The sequence below is a fragment of the Mustelus asterias genome, chromosome 3 (genome assembly GCF_964213995.1).
Source record: "Mustelus asterias chromosome 3, sMusAst1.hap1.1, whole genome shotgun sequence".
Lineage (NCBI taxonomy): Eukaryota > Metazoa > Chordata > Chondrichthyes > Carcharhiniformes > Triakidae > Mustelus > Mustelus asterias.
The window spans coordinates 12,493,331-12,519,036 of NC_135803.1; the positions used below are offsets into that span (position 1 = coordinate 12,493,331).

The 25,706-nt window shown below is 45.7% G+C and overlaps 1 protein-coding gene across 41 annotated transcripts in view; it reads right to left on the reverse strand.

Annotated features, from left to right (window-relative positions):
• The window catches only part of LOC144486874 (muscleblind-like protein 1), a 337,261-nt gene that overhangs the window by 143,045 nt on the left and 168,510 nt on the right, over positions 1-25,706 (reverse strand). The window lies entirely within an intron of this gene.

Genomic DNA, 25,706 nt, shown 5'->3' on the forward strand with positions numbered 1-25,706 from the left:
TTTAGACTCCCCTACCTTTGGGAAAAGATATTGACTATCTAGCTGATCTGTGCCCCTCATTATTTTATAGACCTCTATAAGATCACCCCTCAGCCTCCTATGTTCCAGGGAAAAGAGTCGCAGTCTGTCCAGCCTCTCCTTATAACTCAAACCATCAAGTTTCAGTAGCAACCTAGTAAATCTTTTCTGCACTCTTTCTAGTTTAATAATATCCTTCAATATTTTTTATTAGATTCAAATTCCAACATCTGCAGAAAAGTTGTCAGTTAAAATCCAGCAGCACTTAGTATTTGAAGCTCTCCATTTTACACAGCGATCTCTCCTCGTCCTCTATGCAGTCGCATTGTGCAGAATACAAAGTAGGCAACAAATCGTAATTTCAGGCAAACAAAAGGGAAGCTGGATTGAAAGCCGAGAGAGGGGGTGTTCCTTCAAACACTAGAAAGGATCTGCAAGAGTTAACAGAATCCAGCAAATGTGTTCAGATGTGCGTGTGTATTTGAACAAGATTGCTTCAAGAGCTACACTCATAACAGAAACAAAGATGCCAAAGGTTGTCGTGAAGGGAGAACTTAAGACAATTGGTGCCAGGTTTCTGTGCCCGAGTTCTACACAGAAGCCAATCAATATTTCATGGTGACAAAACATCCAAACAGAACCGCCCTGCTAGGCAATTAGGACATGTGTAACAAATGCCAATAGGTATAAATAACCATTCCCTCAGTCTTATCTCTCTTACACACAGCGACTCTGGGCTTAGGTGGTGAGTATTGTCACACGTAGACAAAGGCTCATGGAAGAACCAAATGTTATGTTCGCTGCTGTTCCAGTTGAACACTTTCTAAACTGTTGCTTCCGTTTTTGTTACTTGGAACGACAGGGATTCACAGCACAGTAACAAGCCATTCAGCCCAACTGGTCTGTGCTAGCGGTTTATGCTCCACATGAGCCTCTTCCCACTCTTAACCTTCTTCATCGTTGCAATGCAATCTTGAGTCTGTCCCCGACATTACAAAAAAAAGGCAAATGAGAGAAAAGCAACAAGCAAATCGGGAGAGCAAAGAGGATGGAGAAAACTGAGATGGGGTGAACTGTATCTTCTGGAACAGAGGTAATTTTATAGAGAGCTACAGGAAACACTCAATGACAAAAGGAAACCACAATGTTACTTCAATGTCCCAGCAGTGGTTCGCACTGCTGCCTCACCTCGCCGGGGACCCGGGTTCAATTCTGACCTTGGGTGACTGTGTGGAGTTTGCACGTTCTCCCCGTGTCTGCGTGGGTTTCCTTCGGGTGCTCCGGTTTCCTCCCAAATGCCAAAGATGTGCAGGTTAGATGGATTTGCCATGCTAAATTGCCCTTTAATGTCCCAAGATACGTAGATTAGGGGATTGACAGGGGAAAATGCGTGGGGTCACGGGAATAGGGTGGGGACAGGGGCTGGGCCTGGATAAGATGCTCTGTCAGAGAGTCGGTGCAGAGCCAACAGACTGCTTGGCCTCCTACTCCACAGTAGGGATCCTATGGTTCTATAACTCTATGATTGAAGATTAGCCAGCAACCAATAGGAGATGAGGATAAATCTTTAAATTAATGTAAAGTAAACTTAATACTGATCAGATAAAAAAATAGTCCTATCTTCAAAAGATAATAACATTTAGAATGATCAGCCAGGCAAATTGAATGAATCAAGATATGAGAGTTCAAAATGCCAGGTGGGTTGAGGTAAAATGGCGTAAAGATCTGCTTGATGAATTAGACAGCCCTTTCTTATCTTTTTATTACTTTCTTTCCATTGGGTTCTGTCAGCACTAACTTGCAGTGGAGTGGAATCAAGAAATTGTCAACACTTTTCTAATTATGATTAAAAATTAGTATCTAGTGTACCGAAACCTAAGGTACAAAAATAATACTCGACATACATTAGTTCGTGTACTCATTCCAATAGCTGGTGTCCAATACCTGGTGTACCAGTCACCATATCTACTGTATCTGAAGCTGGTATGTCGCTGCCAATGCCCAGTGTACCAAAACCAAAATCAAATTGACCAATACCTGATGCACAATACCAACTGGTAGTGTCCGAGACCTGATGTAACAACAGCTGGTGTAATAATGCTTGGTTACAATGTCTGGTGTACTCATACTTGGTGTGCCAATGTCTGGTTACCAATACCTGGTGCACTAATGCTTGATGTACCAATACCTGGTGTTCTAATACCTGGTGTACTAATACTTGGTGTACCAATACTTGTTGTACTAATATTCAGTATACCAATACCTGGTATGCAAATACTTGATGTACAAATGCCTGGTGTACAGTACCAGTACCTGATGTACCAATACCTAGAGTATTAATACTTAGTGTACCAGTACCTGGCATACAATGATTGGTGTACTAATACTTGGTGCTCCAATATCTTGTGTACAATACCAATACCTGGTGTACTAATGCCAATACCTGGTGTACAATACAAATGCCTGGTGTACCAATACTTGGTGTACAATACCAATATCTGCTGTACACATACCTAGTGTATCAGCAGCAATAACTGGTGTATCAATGTCAATATCTGATAAATAAGACCAGTACCTATTGTACTTTATCTGGTGTACTAATACCAATATCTGTGTACCCATATCTGCTGTATCACTATGAATACCTGGTGTACAAATGTCAAAACCTGACGTATCAATACCTGGTGTTCTAATAGCAATGTCTGGTGGATCAATATGAAGTGGCAGCACCCATTATTAATATATCCATGCCAATAACTCAAATACCAGCGTCAACGCTTGATGTGCCAGAACCTCATGCTCAAAGTCTGAACAGGGTCGAAAATCTTCGAGTGACCATTGGTGCAGCTCCTGAACCCTCCCACTTCTCATTCCATGCATAATTCACATGCAGTGAAGTATGCAAGGTGCAAAATGCAGTCTTGTAATGCCACAGTCTGGATTTGCTAATCAGACAAGTCTGTACAAAGGGTGAAATGCATAGGGATAAACTGTGGGGATGAGAAAATTGCTGCTAATGAACATCATTTTGATTCAGACATTGACATGTCAGATGTTGGTCACCTATGACTTAACCCTTGGCTGCCACAGAACACCAAAACTGTCTTAACTAGCTGCGTGGGAGCTCATGTCAAGTACATGTCAAGGAACAATTATTATTGGAGACTCAGAGACAAAGGGGGGATTCTCCACAGCATGTTTCTCACAGCGGGAGGCTGTGTGTTGAGTTTAAGTTTATTTATTAGTGTCACAAGTAGGCTTACATTAACACTGCAATGAAGTTACTGTGAAATCCCCTGGTTGCCACACTCCGGCGCTTGTTCGAGTACACTGAGGGAGAATTTAGCATGGCCAATGCACCTAACCAGCATGTATTTCGGACTGTGGGAGGAAACCGGAGCACCCGGAGGAAACCCGTGCAGACATGGGGAGAACATGTAGACTCCGCACAGACAGTGACCCAAGCTGGGAATCGAACCCACGTCCCTGGCGCTGTGAGGCAGCAGTGCTAACCACTGAGCCACTGTGCTGCCCACAGCACTGGCTCCCAGTTAAGCAACACCTTGACTTTCCAATTCTAATCCTCATGTCTAACTCCCTCCGTGATCTCGCCTCTCACTATCTCCTCCAGCCTATGACTCTCCGAGGTGTCTGTGTATTTTTCATTCTGCCTTCTTGAACATCCTCAATTTCAATCACTTCAGCACTGGAGATTCAAAGTGATTTGCAAAAGGAGCAAATGTGACGTGAGAGAAACCTTCTTCACACAGCGAGTAGTTGGGGTCTGGAAGGCACTGCCCAGAAATGTGGTGGAGGTGTGATTTGATTTGATTCGATTTGATTTATTATTGTCACATGTATTGGGATACAGTGAAAAGCATTGTTTCTTGAGCGCCATACAGACAAAATGTACCATTCGTAGAGTACATAGGGGAGAAGGAAAGGAGAGGGTGCAGAATGTAGTGTTACAGTCACAGCTAGGGTGCAGTTTCAGTTGAGGCATTCAAGAGGAAATTAGATGATTACTTGAGTAGAAACAGTGTGCAGTGGTATGGGGGGAAAGGCAGGGCAATGGCACGAAGTCATGATGCTTGTTTGGAGAGCCAGTGCAGACATGATGGGCCAAATCGCCTCTTGTGCACCATAGCAATTCTATGATTCTGTGATACATTATCTATCAAGGCGTTAAGCTCTGAAATTCCCTCCTTAAACGTTTCTGTCTCTTTTTCAAGTTTTAAAACACTCCTTACAATCTGCAACGTTGACCAAGCTTTTGGATGTCATACTGAGGTGGCTGGGTATCAAATTTTGTTTGCGGATGTCCCTGTGACATGCCTATGGCAATTTGGTATGTTAAAGGTGCAATATAAATGCAAATTGTTGTTGTTGTTACATGTTGAATATTCACCATACCATGGTGAGATTTACTGCACAGTGGTTAGCACTGCTGCCTCATAGTGCCAGGGATTCGGGTTCAATTCCAGTCTTGGGTCACTCACTGTCTGTGTGGAGTCTGCCCGTGTTTGCGTGGGTTTCCTCCGGGTGCTCCAGTTTTCTCCCACAGTCCGAAAGATGTGCAGCTTAGGCGGATTGGCCATGCTAAATTTCCCCTTAGTGTCCAAAGATGTGCAGATTAGGTGGATTGGCCATGCTAAATTGCCCCTTAGTGTCCAAAGATGTGTAGGTTAGGTGGATTGGCCATGCTAAATTGCCCCTTAGCGTCCAAAGATGTGCAGATTAGGCGGATTGGCCATGCTAAATTGCCCCTTAGTGTCCAAAGATGTGTAGGTTAGGTGGATTGGCCATTCTAAATTGCCCCTTAGCGTCCAAAGATGTGCAGATTAGGCGGATTGGCCATGCTAAATTGTCCCTTAGCGTCCAAAGATGTGTAGGCTAGGGGGGTTAGCGGGGTAAATTCATGGGGTTACGTGGCTAGGGCCTGGGTGGGATGCTCTGTCGGAGAGTCAGTGCACTGTGGGGATTGTATCTACACTGGCATGCCATGAGATTTAATTAACGCTGCTGCAGGAATTGGCTTTGAGTAGTCGCTGCATATCGGTTTGGTGGGGGGGCGGGGGGGGGGGGGGGTTAGGGGGGTTAGGGGCGGTTAGGGGGTCTAATTGACAAACATTGTACCAAATTGTGAGGGATATAGATAGGGTATTGGGGAAGAAACCTTTCCCCTTAACAGAGGGGTCAATAACCAGGGGGCATAGATTTAAGATAAGGGCAGAAGATTTAGAGGGGATTGGAGGAAAAATATTTTCACCCAGAGGGTGGTGGGAATCCAGAACTCACAGCCTGAAAGGGTGGTAGAGACGGGAACCCTCACAATATTTAAAAAGCATTTAGATGAGCACTTGAAACGCCATAGCAGACAAGGCTACAGACTGAGTGCTGGAAAATAGGATTAGAATAGAGAGGTGCTTGATGGCTGGTACAGGCATGAAGAGCGAAAGGGCCTCTTTCTGTGCTGTAAAACTCTTATCACTCTATGACCAACAAAAGTGCCTAAGTCACTGAAGAAAGGGAGGTCAACCTGGAGGCTCATTGACAGAAGATCCAGGCTGGTTGTGGGGACAGTGCAGTCACTGTCCAGCAGTGGGGCTTAAAATCAGCCATCTTTAACTCTCCCAGCAGCCTACCCTATCGCTAAGTTGGGGATCTTGTGCTTTGGTCAGCAGGATCCCCCTCATCCCTCCCCCAGCCTCTACCCGGCACCCCCTTCTGCTCCCCCTCCCCATCCCCCGAGTCCCCCATTCTTACCAATGAACCAGAAGCTCCGGGTTCAAGGTCCACTCAAGGACTTGTTGGTTACAGAGGGAGTGTGTGTGATGTGGTTCAACAGGTAGCTACTAACCAGGTTGCTAATCTATTTCCCCATGGGAAGAAAGTGTGTGTGGAGATATTGAAGCACACAAGTCCTCTCAGTGGAATATTGGTATTAATAAAAGTTTGAACTGATACTGTTTTTTAAGATCATTTATTGGTGTAATTTTCCCAGTGAAAACAGAAGCTGTAAAGTTACACTCTGCCACATCCACTTGTTGTCACATTGCATTCCATCCTGGAGCTGTCAGCTGTGATTCAATGGACAGCTTAGTTTTTTTTGTATTAGTGTCACAAGTAGGCTTACATTAACACTGCAATGAAGTTACTGTGAAAATCCCACGTCACACTCTGGCGGCTGTTCGGATACACTGAGGGAGAATTTACCATGGCCAATGCGCCTAACCAGCACATCTTCTGGACTGTGGGAGGAAACCGGAGCACCCAGAGGAAACCCACACAGACAAGGGAGAATGTGCAAACTCCACACAGACAGTGAGCCGAACCGGGAATCGAACCCAGGTCCCTGGCACTGTGAGGCAGCAGCGCTAACCACTATGCCACCGTGCTGCCCAGATAGTGCTCTCGATCTCTGAGTCAGAGCCCTGTGGATACTCCTCAAACATCCCCTCCAGATACTTCAGCACAAAGTCTAGCTTGATGTTTCTGGAGTGGTAATGAGTCTGTGCTGCAATGTCGCGTGCGACATCCTTTAGAAATGGCCTCTGACATCTTCCTTCTTCGGTGGATGTGCAAGATCTTGTCTATTTGACAGACAGGCACTGGGCTTCTTCCTGGTGTCTTTGTTTACATTTATCCTTCACCTAACATCATTAAAATAGAGTCAGGTCTTTGCCTTGTGGCACCTGTTTGTAGGCAAATTGGCAGCTGTGTTTCCTACACTTGAACAGAACGTCACTGTCTGAAGGGCTTGCAATGTCCTGATTTCATCAAATGCAGAAATGCCGAATCTTTCCTCTCAGAGAAGAGATGGAGGGGTGTTCCCTTTAGGGTTGCCTTTGGGGTGTTTCAAATTCCCATCTCAGCACCCAGCTCCAAGTGCGGCCAGTGCGACTCAAGAACAGCCTCTTCCCTGCTGCAGTCAGACTTTTGAATGGACCTATCTTGCGTTAAGTTGATCTTTCTCTACATCCTAACTGTGACTGTAACACTACATTCTGCACTCTCTCGTTTCCTTCTCTATGAACGGTATGCTTTGTCTGTATAGCGCGCAAGAAACAATACTTTTCATTGTATACATGTGACAATAATAAATCAAATCAAATCAAATCAAAAATCTGATGGAAGTCCGGAGTTCAGGTAAGTGCCATACGCGTCATGGGACCAATCAGGCAGTTCTTGGCTATCGAGAGGGGCTATGGCTGGGGAATCAGGAGGCCCAGTAAGAAGTCTCACAACACCAGGTTAAAGTCCAACAGGTTTATTTGGTAGCAAATACCATAAGCTTTCGGAGCACAGCTCCTTCGTCAGATGGAGTGGATATCTGTTCTCAAACAGTGCAAAGAGACACAGAAATCAAATTACAGAATACTGATTAGAATGCAAATCTCTACAGCCAGCCAGGTCTTAAATGTACACAATACACATCTCTTTAACCTGTGTTGAATGCTCCCTCCACCCACATTGTCTGTACATTTAAGACCTGGCTGGCTGTAGAGATTTGCATTCTAATCAGTATTCTGTAATTTGATTTCTGTGTCTGTTTGCACTGTGTGAGAACAGATATCCACTCCATCTGACGAAGGAGCTGTGCTCCGAAAGCTTATGGTATTTGCTACCAAATAAACCTGTTGGACTTTAACCTGGTGTTGTGAGACTTCTTACTGTGCTTACCCCAGTCCAACGCCGGCATCTCCACATCAGGAGGCCTACCAGGAAGCGGTGGGCAGTAGGGGGAGCGGACATCAAGTGGGGGATGCCACTGCTCCTGAGGGAAGCCTCCCTACGTAGCACAGGGAGCCTAATCATAGAATCATAGAATGCCTACTGTACAGAAGGAGGACATTCGGCCCATCGAGTCTGCAGTGACCACAATCCCACCTAGATCCCTATTCCCGTAACCCCACACATTTACCCTGCTAATCCCCCTGACACTAAAGGTCAATTTAGCGTGGCCAATCAACCTAACCCACTCATATTTGGACTGTGGGAGGAAACCGGAGCACCTGGAGGAAACCCACACAGACACGGGGAGAATGTGCAAACTCCACACAGACAGTGACCTGAGACCATAATTGAACCCGGGTCCCTGGCGCTGTGCGGCAGCAGTGCTAACCACTGTGTCACCATGCCGCCCCCACCCCTCTTCCCCAGCTGGCAATCAGGGTGTACATGGGGGCCTTGCCACATGGCGTGGGCAACCCCCCCCCCCCCCACCCCTAGCAAAATACCACCGGCATGAGGATTTGGTGACCCATCCCCACCTGCCAGCTGCTCCCGGGAGTGGAAACCATTCCATTCAGGCCATGACCTTCTGCCTCAGAAACAAGCATGCTAATCCACATCTAGCACAATCAGAGCTGGGCCGAATGGCCCATTCCTGTGAAATCTGTGCCCTCTATCTTCACTGTAGCATCGTAATCAATCGCAGTTGTCCAATTATCCATTTTATGTTAATCCCCCAGGAAGAGCAGTGAAAGCCTTACACCGCTCAAAATGTACACGGCGCGGGATTGCCGACAAGACCTGAGAGGCCTATATTCAGATCACATACCGTGGATAGCGAAAGTAAGTGCACTGGAATCAAAGCTGATCTCAGTAGATTCTGTGTTCTCATGCTACATGTCTACTACCCAGTGAGGTAACTCAACCTTCCTTTCCCGGTGGGGGTCAGCTTTTTATCAAAAGGCAAAAAAAAAAATACAATGTGTTGAGGACAGATGGACACCAGTAGGAGCATTGATGGTATTTACAATTAGAAAATAAGGCTGCTCCTAAAAGCACCATTGCAATTTTTATTCGCCTGTGAGGGGCACTGACTGGAGACTGGAGCAACATTAATGCAGTGCACAGGCGAATCACGCAGCAGGTTGGAATTTGTAATTCTATCAGTCAGCACTCAGGTTCAGATTCCTGTTATTTTCTTTCTATCGCTGGCAGTGAAAGGCCACTCCAGAGATACATTATTGATATCAAGATTCTAATGGTCAGGGATGCTTTGAATATGGAGCAAGAGCCTTTGGGAGGCTCCCGACCTCTGTTGTCCTTGACGGGTTCTGAATGACTGAGATTCCAGCTCATTATTTTGGCACCGCGGCCTAGCTCCATCCATTGCGGAAATTCTCATCTGTTCCCAGCTCACCTCGAGATTCGCCCACTCTCCTGCCCAGCATCCCGCTTCAAACCCCATGATAACCTGAGCTTGTCCAAAACTTTGGTGTCTGCTTGTTAACTCGTACTGAGTCCCGTTCGCCGTTCACCTCTGCACTCACCAACTTGCTTCAACTCCCAGTCCTGTGACACCTCGATTTCAGAAGTCTCATCCTAAACTTTCAAATCTCTCCATAGCCTCACTTCACCTCCCCCCCCTCTCCCTCCCATCCAAAATTCTGAAAACCTGAGCTACACCAAATCTGGCCCCCTGTGCATGTCCATTTCAATTACTCCAACAGTAGAAAGGGTCGAGAGTTTCAAGTTTTTAGGGCATCCAGATCACCAACAACCTGTCCTGGTCCCCCCATGCCGACACTATAGTTAAGAAAGCCCAACAATGCCTCTACTTTCTCAGAAGACTAAGGAAATTTGGCATGTCAGCTACGGTTCTCACCAACTTTTACAGATGCACCATAGAAAGCATTCTTTCTGGTTGTATTACAGATTGATATGACTCCTGCTCTGCCCAAGACCACAAGAAACTACAAAGGGTCATGAATGAAGCCCAGTCCATCACGCAAACCAGTCTCCCATCCATTGACTCTGTCTACGCTGCCTTGGAAAAGCAGCCAGCATAATTAAGGAGCCCACACACCCCGGACATTTTCTCTTCCATCTTCCCCTGCCGGGAAAAAGATACAAAAGTCTGAGGTCACATACCAACCGACTCAAGAACAGTTTCTTCCCTGCTGCTGTCAGACTTTTGAATGCACCTACCTCGCACAAAGTTGATCTTTCTTCACACCCTAGCTATGACTGTAACACTACGTTCTGCACTCTCTCCTTTCCTTCTCTATTAACGGTATGCTTTGTCTGTATAGCACACAAGAAACAATACTTTTCACTGTATGTTAATACATGTGACAATAATAAATCAAATCAAATCACTGGTGATTGGGTCTTCAGCTGTCTAGGGCCGAGGTTCTGGAATTCCCCCCCTTTCCTTCCTTTTGCCTCTCTCTCCTCTCTTAAGATACTCCTTTAAACCTACCTATCTGGTCAACTCTTTGGTCTCCAAGTGTAATATTTTGTTTTGGGGGTCAGTGATAAATCTTGTTTGATAATTGCGCCTGTGAAGTGCCTGGAGACTAACTGTAATTGTGACATCAATTATTTACCAGGGTTCACCCCCATCTCCTGTTCACAGACAGTTTAGTGTTTGCAATACAATTCTGATGCTCCCCAACCTACTTTTAAAAAGCCCCTTGTAAACCTTTGTCCATGCTTTGGTCAACCCTCCTAGAAACATAGAAACTAGAAGCAGGAGGAGGCCATTCGGCCCTTCGAGTCTGTTCCGCGATTCATTTGATCATGGCTGATCATCAAAATCAATATCCTGATTCCCCCCCTTACCCCATATCCCTTGATCCCTTTAGCCCCAAGCGCTATCTCTAATTTCTTCTTGAAATCAGACAATGTTTGTTTTCCCAATCTCCTAATCTCTAACCTCGTTGGTTCATCAACACTTCAAAATGAAAAGCACTTTTGTCACCTTTCTCTCCGCCAAATAGTGAAATGTTGCTGTTTAGTGTTTAAAATGGACCTGCGCTTACAATGGCCACTGCTTATAAGGTCTTTGACAGTGTGGAAATAGACCAATAGGCACATCCTGAGGTCAGTTGAAGGTTTCCAGGGGACTTTTTAAGAGAAACAGCTTCTTAAGTCACTTAGCTCCTGCCTTTGGAGAGAAACCACTTTAAATACTTCAATTGTTCCAAGTATTTAAAGTAGAGGTGGATAATATTTGATTAATCGAGGAACAGAGGCAGATCGAAGAGAAATGGCACAGAAAAGGAGGCCGCATCGATGAGCCATGATCATATTGAATGGTGGGGCAGGCTTGAGGGGCCTGGTGACCCACTTCTGTTTCTATTTTTTGTGTTCCTATGAGTTTAAAGTTTATTCATCAGTGTCATAAATAGGCTTACATTAACACTGCAATGAAGTTACTGTGAAAATCCCCTAGTCGCCACACTCCGGTGCTTGTTCGGGTACACTGAGGGAGAATTTAGCACGGCCAATGCACCTAACGCACGTCTTTCGGACTGTGGGAGGAAACCAGAGCACCCGGAGGAAACCCACGCAGACACAGGGGAGAACGTGTAGACCCCGCACAGTCACCCGAGGCCAGAATTGAACCCGGGTCTCTGGCGTTGTGAGGCAGCAATGCTAACCACTGTGCCACTGTGCCACCCCAGTAGAGTAGTGGATGAGATGGGCTGAAAGGTCTTTTCTCAAAATGCTATTCACTTTTGTCTGATAATCTTCCTGTAAAGTGCCCTGGAATGTTGTCCTATGTTAAAGGTTCTATATGAATGGAAGTTGTTGTTGACATAGTAGCCATAACAAAATAATAATTTGAAGAAGTGATCCAGGCACCAGCAAAGTTCACTCAATTGAGCATCTAATGGAGAGGTCACCCAAACAGAAGAGGATAATCCCAGTTTTAATCCCTGACCTATGCTAGGTTATGATTTTTTTAAAATTATACATTCAAGAGATGTGGGCATTGTTGGCTAGGTCAGTATTTATTGCCCATCCCTAATCATCCTTGAGAAAGTCTCAGTTGGGACCAGATAGTGGACTCAGCAATTGGAATCAGGGTTAGGGGAAGGTATATAACCTCTCCTGTGCTGCTGGGAAGTGTGTACACGTGGATGGGTGCAAAGTGGTGCCAATTTCAGGGTTTTTTTTTTCTGAAGCACTCCTCACAGCTCGCCACATGGGGGAGCCGCTGAAGGAGGACCAGGCCTCGCCATTGGCCTAGGCCAGCGAGGGGGCCGGCGAGGCCGACAGCCAATGGAAGCGAAAGTCAGCATGACATTAAAAGCAAATCACTGCGGATGCTGGAGTCTGAAACCAAAAGAGAAAAACGCTGGAAAATCTCACCAGGTCTGGCACCATCTGCTCTTCTGGTCAGCATGACATTCTTGACCTGATCCCACAACAAGAGCTAATTTTCTCCAGAACAGCTAATTCCAGACGCAGCAAAAAGGTGTCTGAACCTTTTAAATGCAGTTCAATAAAAAGGCAAATTATAAAAGAGTTCGAACCATTCTGCGAAAATGTTCCCTTGAAGTGAAGTTGGCTTCACATGACGGAACTGTGATTACGTGGGGAAAAAAAAACATTGCAAAACCATTCTTTATTGCTTTCATTCCAGTTAACTGAATGCTTTTCACTGCAAATTCTTCTTAAGGAAATATCTTTGCCTGGATCGCATACTTTACCATATTTGCAGCTCAGCAATGCCTATATGACTGCTGTGAATCATTTCCAGAGAGGTTGCCATGTTGGGTATTTGGTGACTTTCCATCAGTGGAATAAAAAAAAACATCAATACAAATTAGGACTTTAAAAAAAAATGTCTATTTTATCGCATTGCAATTTCTGCCTTGCATTTCAGAAAGACCAACAATTTGAAATGTAATCGGATTTTGGCTAGGTATTTTATAACGTCTCCTATTCATGGATAGACACATGAACAGGCAAGGTATCGAGGGATACAGGCGGTTGGTCTAGATAGGACAACGTGATCGGTGCAGGTTTGGAGGGCCAAAGGGCCTGTTCCTGTGCTGTGCTGTCCTTTGTTCGTTGTGCACTCAGTGGGATATTAAGGTTCCCACACCCGGGGTGCAATGGAGGAAGGGACGGGGGGGTTGGTGCGGAGGGGGAGACACACCACGGAAGAGTGGTAAAATCCTGGCTCATATGTTTTACTGCACCATCTACACTCCTGAATGGATGCATCTGAAGAATGTGCATGTCTCCGTCATAACTGAGGTTACGCGATACGTTGTAAGCTCAAAAGGAGAGATAGTCAAAGTGCTGGCTGGCTTGGCATTGGGGGCGTTAGAACTGGCATCATTAATCGTTTGCCATCAACACACGCCTCTGTATGAGATGAAACGCATAACCCTGCCCTTTCGTTGATAGGCCGATTGTAAATTGAAATATCGAGTGTTTAACATCTGTGCAATAAAGCAGTATGGGTTTTTTCTTTAAAGGTTTATCTCACACTGATACAGGATGTCTTTAAATTAGCCCACTCACAGGATGGGGTTTCCCAGCCCCTCCCACCAATGGGATCTCCCAATCCCGCCAATGTCAACTCCTCGTAGAGGGTTCCTCAGTGACGTGGCGTGATGCAAACACCCATAGACTTCGGGCAGGCAACGGCCGAGTGGTATCATCGCTAGATTATTAATCCAGAAAATCAACTAATGTTTCTGGGGACCTGGGTTCGAATCTTTCCCCGGCAGATGGTGGAGTTTGAATTCAATAAAAAATAACTGGAATTAAGAATCCACTGATGACCATGAAACCATTGTCGATTGTCGGAAAAACCCATCTGGTTCACTATTGTCCTTCGAGAAGGAAATCTGCCATCCTTACCCGGTCTGGCCTAAATGTGACTCCAGAGCCATAACAATGTGGTTGACTCTCAACTGCCCTCCAAGGACAACTAGGGATGGGCAATAAATGCTGGCCAGCCAGTGACACCCACGTCCCATGAATGGATATAAAAAGTGGGGGGTCAGAATATCCCAACCAAGAGTGCTGTCGCCAGATCCAACTTCCAACATGTCAAGGGTTACACAACCAAGCCCTATGACCGGTTCAGTACATCACAGGCAAGCACCGACAGGAGCATTCCCAACCACATCACTATTAGAAATGAGGCCAGGTTTTGGGTTGGCGGGATGATGGATGAACCAATATTCATCGTCATGGTTCAGCGGCATGGAAAGGCCACAGGTCACCCTGGTTATATTCCTTATCACGGTCAGGTGTCAGTGGACAGGTGCCAACTAGAGGTAGGGCACTTCTCAATGAGGAAGGGACACATTTGAAGAAAGAACCATCATCACCCCCAGTGTCCAATTGGTTGGTTCAGCAAGATCAACAACTTGAGGGGATAACAATCTGAATCCGGGCACTGCTGCCCCACAACTCCAGGGACCCGGGTTCAATTCCCAGCTTGGGTCACTGTCTGTGTGGAGTTTACACATTCTCCCCGTGTTTGCATGGGTTTCCTCTGGGTGTTCCGGTTTCCTCCCACGTCCAACGATGTGTGGGTTAGGTTGATTGGCCATGCTAAAATAACCCTTAGTGTCCCGGGATGTCATAGGTTAGAGGGATTAGCCGGATAGCTAAGCGGCGATGGGACCTGGGTGGGATTGGTGTCGGTGCAGACTCGATGGGCCGAATGGCCTCCTTCTGCACTGTAGGGATTCTATGATCAATGATCTTCTATGAAGTATATTCTCAAGGCAATTATTAAGAGCAGCCGCTTCTATTTAGTCTCTCTGTTCTTGTTCTGAAGCCAAGTTATAAAATGTAGAAAAATCCAGCAGAGAATAAATTGCTTTCCTTCACTTCATTCATTGAGACAGGAAGTAGAAATATGGGAGATCACACGCGACAGAGGATTAGCTGTTGCAATTATCATTCTTTTGATATAAAATTTAAATTTATTGTCCTTGCAGAGGAAGATCTTAGTCACTCAGTTGAAAGCAGATCCAGCATTCTCTGAGTGAGTCAAATTGGAACGTTTTTGTTGTTCCCCGCCCCTTATCATGTCACAGGACAGAATGAATTCTGCATCTCCACAGAGAGGTCTGAGGGGGGCTGACGGCTGAAGATAAAATCAACAATCAAATGTGATTGAGCAGCTGAAGGTTAAAAGGTCCATTCGCAACACTTTGTACATGTGTGTGAGAGAGAGGCTAAATTGCCCCTTCATGGGGCAGCACGATGGCACAGTGGGTTAACACTGCTGCCTCACAGTGCCAGGCATCCGTTTTGATTCCCGGCTTGGGACACTATCTGTGCGGAGTCTGCACATTCTCCCTGTGTCTGCGAGGATTTCCTCCGGGTGCTCTGGTTTCCTCCCACAATCCAAAAGACGTGCTGGTTAGGTGCGTTGGCCATGCTAAATTCTCCCTCAGTGTACCCGAATGGGTACTTGAGTGTGGCAACAAGGGGATTTTCACAGTAACTTCATTGCAATGTTAATGTAAGCCTACTTGTGACACTAATAAACAAACTAAACTAAAGTAAAGATGTGTAGGTTAGATGGATTAGCCATGTGTGGGATTATGGGGATAGGGCGGGGGTGAAGGCCTGGTTAAGATACTCTGTCAGAGAGTCGGTGCGCACTCGATGGGTCGAATGGTTTCCTTCTGTACTGTAGGGATGCTATGATGAAGTGTAGGAGACATTAGACCAGGTGAGCAAAAAGCTTGGTCAAAGAAGGAGAATTTAAGGAATGTCTTTTCAGGAAAAGAGGTGATGGAGGTGAAGAGAATCATAGAGTCGTACAGTGCAGAAAAGGCCCTTGTGCTCAGCGAGACTGCACCAGCACACAAGAAACACCTGACCTCCCACCTAATCCTATTTACCGGCACTTGACCCATATCCTTGAGTGCAATGACGTGCTAAGTGCTTATCCAAGTACTTTTTAAAGGTTGTGAGGCAACCCACCTCTACCATCCTCTCAGGCAGCGCATTCCAGACTGTCACCACCCTCTGGATAAAAAAGCTTTTCCTCACATCGCCCCTAAGCCTCCTGCCCCCCACCTTGAACTTGTGTCCCTTCATAACTGACCCTTCAACTAAGGCTCCTTATCCACCCTCTCCAATACCTCACAATCTTGTACACCTCAATCAGGTCGCCAACCCCCCCATCCCCAGTCTTCTCTGCTCTTCACTTTAACCAAGATGTCTAGGCAGGCAATTTCTGAACTTGGGGCCCAGGTGGCTGAAGGCACAGACACGAGGGATGGAGGGAAGCAGGTGGGTGGACACACAATAAGGCCTGAGATGGAAGACTGTGGATTTCTGAACCACTCTTTTGACCACAACTGGGGTAACCTTGGGGAGACTAGAGACTGGGGAGTTAAAAAAAAAAGCAGTTTACATTGGCTGAAACGCATGGAGCAAATCAATCGCTTCATGACGAATACCACATTTTCCACATGTTGTAACTGCCTTCATTGTTGACAGTGCCTGCGCGTTTTTTGCTATTTTATTCTGGTGACCTTTTCATGTGATTCCAGTAGTTTTCACTCTTCCTTTTCTTCAGGCACTGACTCATGTTGGGATAAAAGCATCATAGTCATTGGATAGTAAGTAGGAGTCGGAATCCTGGCTGAAGGAGTGGAGAATAACTATTACGCACACAGCCATATGCCAGAATGAGTTAGCTTCTGAAAGGGAGGAGCAGGGAAGGGGAAAAAACAAATAAAGATTGTTTAAACAGACCTTCAGCGTGTAAAATATGTCAGCGATATTGGCAATGTTCTCAGACAGACTCTCGAGCCTGTTTCGCCATTTCCTTCGATCATTGCTGATTTGTATCTGAACTCTATCAACCCGTCTTGCTTGTATAATCCTTAATGCCTTTGCCCAATGAAAAATAATCAATTTCAATTTTTAAAATTCTCTCAATGAATGTGGGCGTTACTGGCAAGGCATATATCTGCTGTCCATCTGAACAACTTGCTCGTCAGTTCAGAGGGCAATTAAGAATCATCCACATTGCTTTGGTTCTTGAATCACATGTGGAATCATAGAAACCTTACAGTGCAGAAGGGGGCCATTTGACCCAGTGAGCCTGCACTGACCACAATTCCACCAAGGCCCTATCCCCGGCACCCCACATATTTACCCTGCCAATCCCCCTGACACTAAGAGTTAATTTAGCATGGCCAGTCCACCTAACCTGCACATCTTTGGACTGTGGGAGGAAACCAGAGCACCCGGAGGAAACCCACGCAGACACGGGGAGAATGTGCAAACTCCGCACAGGCAGTGACCCGAAGCTGGAATCGAAACCCCGGCGCTATGAAGCAGCAGTGCTAACCACTGTGCCACCGTGCCACCCTTGGCAAATAAAAATTTGACTGAGGGTTGGTTATATGCAAAATCTCACAATTTTCTGTCCACCAGCTGGTAATTTTAAACTTGTGAAGCCTTGAGTTTGGCCAGAGAGGGAATCAGTAATCCACAGTTTAGTCAAGATTTCCAGAGAAGAATCATAGAACCTACAGTGCAGAAGGAGGCATTCGGCCCATCGAGTCTGCACCAACAACAATCCCACCCAAGCCTTATCCCCGTAACCCCACATATTTACCTGCCGAATCCTCTTGGCACTAAGGAGCAATTTAGCACGGCCAGTCCACCTAGCCTGCACATCTTTGGAGTGTGGGAGGAAACCGGAGCACCCGGAGGAAACCCTCACAGACACGGGGGAACATGCAAACTCCGCACAGACAGTCATCCAAGGCCAGAATTGAACTCGGGTCCCTGGCGCTGTGAGGCAGCAGTGCTAACCACTGTGCTGCCCCAAAGTAGCTCTAAGCTTCTGAAGTCTTGAGTTTGGCCAGAGAGGGAAACAATAATCCACAGTTTAGTCGAGAGTTCCGGAAAAGAGAGTTGAGTCAGCAGTCAACTCAGGTATGGTCGCCTTGTGGTTCTGTTATTGGACCAGCAACCAACCACTGTGAGTTCAAATCCCACTGCAGCACATTGTGAAATTGCATTATGTAAATGTAGTGAATTTGACTTTACTCCAGGGGGAAAGGTGGTTATAAAAAACAGATTATTGTAAAAACCCACCTGACTCACCTTGAGGGAAGGGAGTTATTATCTCTACCTGGTTTACATGTGACTCTGCTTCTACAATGCTCTGATTAATCTCAAGAACCCCTCAGGACAATAAGGCAAATACCATCTTGTCAGCGTTACCATCATAAGGACGAATGAAAAAAAACTGATGTAATTATAAATGAACTGGACTGATATGCTACAAGAAAAAAGTTTACTTATTAGTCACAAGTAAGGCTTACATTAACACTGCAATGAAGTTACTGTGAAAATCCCCTAGACGCCACATTCCGGCACCTATTCGGGCACACTGAGGGAGAATTTAGCACGGCCAATGCACCTAACCAGCACGTCTCTCGGACTGTGGGAGGAAACCGGAGCACCCGGAGGAAACCCACACAGACACGGGATAACGTGCAGACTCCGCACAGACGGTGACCCAAGTCAGGAATCAATCCTGGGTCCCTGCGCTGTGCGGCAGCAGCGTTGACTACTGTGCCACCGTGCTGCCCAAAAAGTGAATGGGAAAGGACATTAAATGGTGGAATTCTCCAGCCATTCAAGCCTCACCGCCGCTGCCAGAGAGCACGAAGAATTTGGCGCTCAGCCTAATCTCCGTGCACTGCACTGGGACGGGAGAATCCCACTAGCATGAATGGCTGGAGAATTCTACCCATTGTGGGTTACAGAGGAATTACAAGTGGTATTTGATCATTCACAGGCTTGACTAATGCTTGAAGTGCCAGGAGGCTTTTGCATGGAATTCTTTTCTCCACAGTGGGTAACGCCACTCTTAAAATGGCATTCAAATATGACAAGGTACTCGCGTTCCATTGTGTTCCTTCAATGCTTTCCACGGTGAATGGGAGCAACTGGCCCATGATGGGACATTCACAGATATTGAATGGAGTAGGCTCAATGTATCTCACTGTCGACGTTCACCAAACATTATTTTCCCTCAATATGTTTAGTCAGTCGAAAAACACATTTGCCTCAGCTTAAAAGCACAGGTCCCAACAGGAATACTTCAATGCTTTCCACCCAAAATTCTGCCGCCTGTATCTTAAATCTCACCACGTCCCATTCACCTATCAGCCTCTCTCCCCAAATGATCATCTACTTTTGACCCTAACCAAATCAAGCTCAGCATTGTATCAATTTGAAAACGTTCATCCTTATTTCTAAATCCCTCCATGGCTTCAAACCTCCTACAAATCCACCACTACCTCTGCCCTGATCTAATTCTGGTCCCTTTTGGAGCCCTGATTTGAATTGCTCCATCACTGGTGGCCATGCCTTCCTCTGTCTATGCTGTAAAGGTCTAGAATTCCGCACCCATGACCACTACTGTCTAGAAGGACAAGGGCAGCAGACACATCCGAACACTACCACCTGCAAGTTGCCCCCCAAGCCACACACCATCCTGACTTGGAAATATTTCGCCGTTCCTTCACTGGCGCTGGGTCAAAATCCTGAAAGTTCCTTCCCTAACAGCACTGCGTGCCTACACGAAATGGACAGCAGTGGTTCAAGAAGACAGCATGTCATCACCTTCTCAAAGGCAATTAGGGATGGGTGATAAATGCTGACGTAGCCAGCAACATCCCCGTCGCATGAATGAATATTAAAATTAAAATTCCCAATGTAAATCTCTTCCCTTTTCTCCTTCTATAGGACTCTCCTTAAAGCCCAAGATCCTGGTCATTTCATAGAATCATACAATCCCTACGGTGCAGGAGGAGGCCATTTGGCCCATTGAGTCTGCACTGACTACAATCCCACTCAGACTCTATCCCCATAACCGGTCCCCCTGAAACTAAGGGGCAATTTGGCATGGCCAATCCACCTAACCGGCATATCTTTGGACTGTGGGAGGAAACCGGAGCACCCGGAGGAAACCCGCGCAGACATGAGGAGACTCCACAGAGACAGTGACCCAAGGCCGGAATCGAGCCCTGGTCCCTGGCGCTGTGAGGCAGCAGTGTTAACTACCGTGCTACTGTGCCGGCTGTTTGCTTTCATGTTTCCTTATGTGGTTAAATTCTCTCCAACAACACTCCTGTAATGTATCTCGGGACATTTACCACTTTAAAGTCAAGTTGCTGTCAAGAAGTTAGATTCAGAGGCTTGTCGAGAGTCTCCAAACCGAAAAAAAACCTCTGAATTTCATTCCAATGGATCATTGTGAGGTTGAAAATGAAGGAATTGGCTCTGGAACTATTGCTTTATCTGTAAAAGGTGACATTGGATGCCAAGAATTTGTTTAACTGCCTCTGTTGGGCCACTCATTTCCGACAACCATCCAGTCACAACTTCCTGGCCTTGGCTGTCAGGTGAAGGCCTGTGCTTTCTGCCTGGCCTCTGTGAGACTTTAGGTGAACAAACCTGCTTCTGATTATGCTAAATGGAACGTTAAAGAAAACACGCAGGAGGCCAACGGATTAAAGACAAGCACTCAGTGTAAAGAATCACCGTTTCCAATTCAACAAACTCTCGCCTCAGAGTGTTGCAAATTATGTTTGGGGGGCCCTGAGGCGCTTGGCAGGATGTTCCTCAATTTCGTCAAAGGAAACTACAGGAGGCATTTTCTACTGCTCCCCACCTCCCCAGCCCAGCAGCGGAGATGGTTTGCCATTGGCCGCCAGCTGGATCTTCCAGTCCCGCCGGTGTCTACGGCGTCTTTGTTGGCTCGCCCGTCCCGCCGGCAAGGAGGGCCGGAAAATCCCACCCTACATATTTAACTGTGGCAGTGGATAAAATAAAAATGAGGAAGTTTTGATTATTTATTAGTGTCGCAAGTAGGCTTACATTAACATTGCAATGATGTTACTGTGAAATTCCTCTATGTCGCCACACTCCGGCGCCTGTTCGGGTACACTGAGGGAGAATTTAGCCTGGCCAACGCACCTAACCAACATGACCTTTGGACTGTGGGAGGAAACTGGAACACCCAGAGGAAACCCACGCAGACACGGGGAGAATGTGCAGTGACCCAAGCCAGGAACTGAACCCGGGTCCCTAGCGCTATGAGGCAGCAGTGCTAACCACTGTGCCACCGCGCCACCCAGTAATCACAACAATAAAAGCTTTTATGACCGTTGGAACCTCAAGGGGACCGTAAGTTAAATTTATAAAATGTAACTGTGGAAGACAGTGGTGTATTGTACTAAAAACATATTCTAATATATCGCAAGTGTCACGGTCAGCCTAGGGGCATCATTGAATCAAAGGTGCACAGCAGGTGATGGAGGACAGTCATGGAGCATTTGAACCATGGTGGTGGCCAGAAAATTGGGAAATTATGTTTTTCTGACGTGATGGCATATTCTGAGTCACGCTTAGAAACATAAATACGGATAAGAGTGATCTTCCGACCACAGCAACTGCTCTCCTTCAAATCACGACCACTAAGCCTGTCAAGATGCAGTTAGTTCATCAATCAGAGAGGGGTTGGGATCAGAATCTCTGGCAGCTTATTTCAGTTTCACGGGCGTTCGCTATGAAAGAAAGACAGGACATGTAGGGTTAATTTTTGATCGGGCAGGGGGGCTGTTGAGAGTTGAGTGTGTGCATTTGACTCAGTCAGTTAGCTATGGAGATTCATCCCACTGCAAGAGGCGATGGCCTCGTGGCATTATGGCCATTCTATTAATCCAGAAAAAAGCAAATTACTGCGGGATGCTGGAATCTGAAACCAAAAGAGAAAATGCTGGAAAATCTCAGCAGGTCTGGCAGCATCTGTAAGGAGAGAAAAGAGCTGATGTTTCAAGTCTCGATGACCCTTTGTCAAAGCTAAAAGCCATAGAAATTGGGAGATATTTATACTATATGCCATGAAAGTCAATGGATCTTTAAAGGGATGGGAAAGCCCGGCAACCATTATGTCACATTAATTCTTGTTTATTTTTTGGAACCAGATCAGAAACTCTGAGGTATATTATAAAGTTAGCCTGGACCCCAACTATTTTTGATTTTGGCATTAGTGCGAACATAAGGTGTTTCACTCCAGGTGTGATACTCTTGATCCACTGGGTGGTTTTTATTAATACAAACTTTATTTAAGAACACAGTTACAAGAAAATTAAAAGAATTAGCATAACTTTTACCAATTAAAATATTTAAACATGACAAAGTATAATTCTTAACAGCTATCCATCTCTATAGTTCCAATTTAAGCAATAGCCCCATAGATGTACATCCTTCTTCAGAACCAATGAGCATCAAAAACATGTGGATGTCAGATTTCCCGCCTTTTAACTCCTCTGGACAGATTCAGAAAGACTTCTGAGTCCCGTATAACAGTTTCCAGAGAAAGATATATCCTCAAACAGCAGAACTTCTGAGAAAGAGACTTACTTTCTGACAGATTCCAGTTTCCAATCTTCAATGAGAGAAAGAGCTACTTCCCTGTACAACACCTATGCAGCAACTGAACAGGGTTTCTCTCTGTGAGACTAGCCCCTTGCCCAGTCACATGACTTTCCTGTCAAATCTTAATCAAGTCTCACTCTGAAAAACCCCAGGGAAAGCACTAAAATAACAGCTCTGCATCAGTCCAGATTAAATCAAGCAGTAACAACAGGGTTGTCAGGTGCAGACAAAACGGCACCGATACATAGAACTGCCTGCGAAAGAAAATCCAGCAAAAAATACATGATTTTGATTCGATTCGATCTATTATTGTCACATGTATTAGTATACAGTGAAAAGCATTGTTTCTTGTGTTCATAGAGAAGATGAGAGAGTGCAAAATGTAGAGTTAGAGAGTTTAAAAGAGTTAGAATGAAGTTTGAGAAGCACAGAATGAGAATAAAAGATAGAATTAGAAAGTATGCTGTGCACAGCTTGCAAGAAGTCGCCTCGATCTGGCGCCATCTTAGACACAAATCTTTGACACAAATACATTTCTTAAAGACACAGTATCATCACATCATTCACAAAGCAAGGAAAAAATATACCTTCCCCATAGCCCTGCAATTTTATATTCTCCAAAATATTTATCCTATTCCCTGTGGGACATGAGTAACGAATCTGCATCTATTAGAGGATGCACTCTAGATCACAACAACTTGCTGCACAAGAAAATATTCTCCTCATCTCCCACCTGGCTCCTTGGCCCTGTATTAGGTATTGGTTAGGTGGGAAAGATACAGGCGGCATGCTGGCACAGTGGTTAGCACTGCTGCCTCACAGCGCCAGGGACCCGGGTTCAATTCTTGCCTCGGGTGACTGTCTGTGTGGAGTTTGCACATTCTCCCTGTGTCTGGGTGGGTTTCCTTCTTGTGCTCTGGTTTCCTCGCACACTCCAAAGGTGTGTGGGTTAGGTGGATTGACCCCTTCGGGTCAGCAGGATTAGCAGGGTAAATATTTAGGATTACGGGGATAGGACAAGGGTGGGATGGTTGTCGGTGCAGGCTCGATGGGCCTCCTTCTGCACTGCAGGGATTCTATGATTCAAAAAAAGATAGTGTACAAAACAAACAAAGGGACTAGCTTAAAGGAAGGGAACCAAAGAAAGAGCAGTCATCTTTGAACTATCGTGAATAATTTAAAAAGAGATTTGCTTTTGAATGGTTGACTGTGCAAAGAAAACGTTTGGGAAGCATGGAAAAAAAACTGTATTTCCTCAACACTTCTCTCTCATAGTTCCTCCCAAATGATCCGCACAAGGGGAGGACTTGGAAATAGAGTGACAGATCTATCTGTGCACTTAATCCCTTCCCTACAGAGAGTGACTCATTGGAAATACCAAAGACTGTCTGAGGTTCAATAAGTGCAAATATGTGGCAATGGATTTGCAGACACAACATTCGAAGCTCTTGAATCCTGTTCTAGCTCTGACCACGTGTCTTCTCGTGTGTTATGCGTTATAAGAGGCTCCAGGAGGTGGCATATGTTGTCTCTATTTTATCAATCCAGTTAGAGTTTTGCAGAGAACATTCATTCTTTGCTTTCCTTCAGCTCCCAGTATCATACAGCACTCCTGCCATCAGTGAGTCGAAACTGAGTCTCGCTGCACTGTTTCCTGGTTTGCCTCAGCCACTTACAGCTCTTACTGCCCCCAGGCTCCCTCTGACAATTCACATGCCTTTTTAAGAACCTAATCATCCGATTTATCTCTTCTTTGCTGCTGTTGTGAAACTTGGGGCTTGTTCTACCCTTCTGGAATGTCCTGGAGCTAAAGAGTTAAGGATTAATCTCTCAGAAACTGCTGGGAATTCTCAAGTATTGGTTATAAACTATTGGAGATAGACATCTTATAGAGTCACAATCATTATGTCATAGAATCATGCAGTGCAGAACAGGCCCTTCGGCCCATCGAGTCTTGGAGGACCAATGATAGGACGATGTATGTGTGTGCGTGTGTGGTTGTGTCTGGAATGTTGGGGAGGGGGGTGTTCTTGAGAGAAGGCTGTAGCATAATAAAACCTCCAGAAATATGTCCATCCCATAATTGGCATCTCAGCCTGCATAGTGGCTCCTCATTTACAAAGATGGGATGTAACCAAAGGAATACCTCACAAACTCTGAGCTTGTTGGTCACTAAGAAAGGATTTGTATGGATGTTACTCATGTTACTCCACCTTAGCTTGTAAGTATCTAAGCTCTCTTTTACATTCTTCCTTTGACTTTGCAAGTACACTCTCCTGGGCTAGCAAACCACACATACTCACAACCCAAGTGTGTTGAAGATGCTCTTCCCAGAGTCATTTTTAACCACTTTAGTTACAACCATGTCACGTTGGCTATTGGACTCGGTCAACTTCTTTTAAAAGTATCATTCCAAATAATTAAGTCCAGCAAAGGCCGTGTGGCGCATTATCAGGACTTGTTGCTCGGACATGCACTCACACCTTTACGTGGTGCTGAGGACGAATAAGGTTGACAGTGGAACTGCTTTGATCTGGGGATCTGGGGAGCGAGGAGAAACCGATTTTGTCTCCATCACAATAACTTGGTGTGTAAACAACAATAATGCTTTTGTGCCTCGGGGTTTGTAAGCAAATGAAAAACAGTGAAGAGGCTCCTGCCAGGATCATGTGAGCAGAGGCCTCGAGTAGGCCTCAGAAATAGCTGAGCCTTGTTCCATCTTAGCACCTGGCTTGAATATGGGCCTGGGCTTGGTCGAATTCTCCTGACTCCCGCAGTATCTGAAAAGTGCGTTTTGTTTCTGCCTCTTGGCCAGGTTAGCACACTGGACCGCAGCCAGTGTAAGGCTGAACAGCTGAAATGGGAGGGGATGTTGCGAGGGGGGGAAGGGGGGGGGGGGGGTGGTGCGTTGTGGGGGGGGAGGGGGGTACATCGGCATGGGGGGGTGGGCGAAACTGCCGCTTTGGTGTGGGATCCCTTCACAAAATATTTGGTCCACTACACTAGCGGAGCTAAAAATAGACAGCGAGTTACACAGGCTATATTCATGGTCTTCAGCACTGAGACACATTGACTGCCACCATTCTTCTCAGTAGACAGCTCTGGCTGGTACCAGACACACACACAAACCTCTCGACGCTGCTCCTTGGAAATTAGACATGGGAGTTTCAATGTTACTGTAAAAGTCTCCTTTGGCTGGAAGATTATTCACCCAAGCAAAACACCATCCGCATTTCAAAAAAGGAAGGAATGATGGGCCTGACACCCTTCGATTATAATGCACAGGCTAAAGTCGGCATCATTGAGGTCTGGTTAACTTATAAGCTGCTTTCCCGTCCCCCATAATCATTGCATGACATCAGTGTGAAAACCTTACTCCGTAAAAACATAACATAAACAGTGACTCATGAGTAACAGAATCAACACTTCATTACAAAGCTGTATTTCTTTTCTCTCCCTTTAACGGTTTACCACAGCTGGGAAGC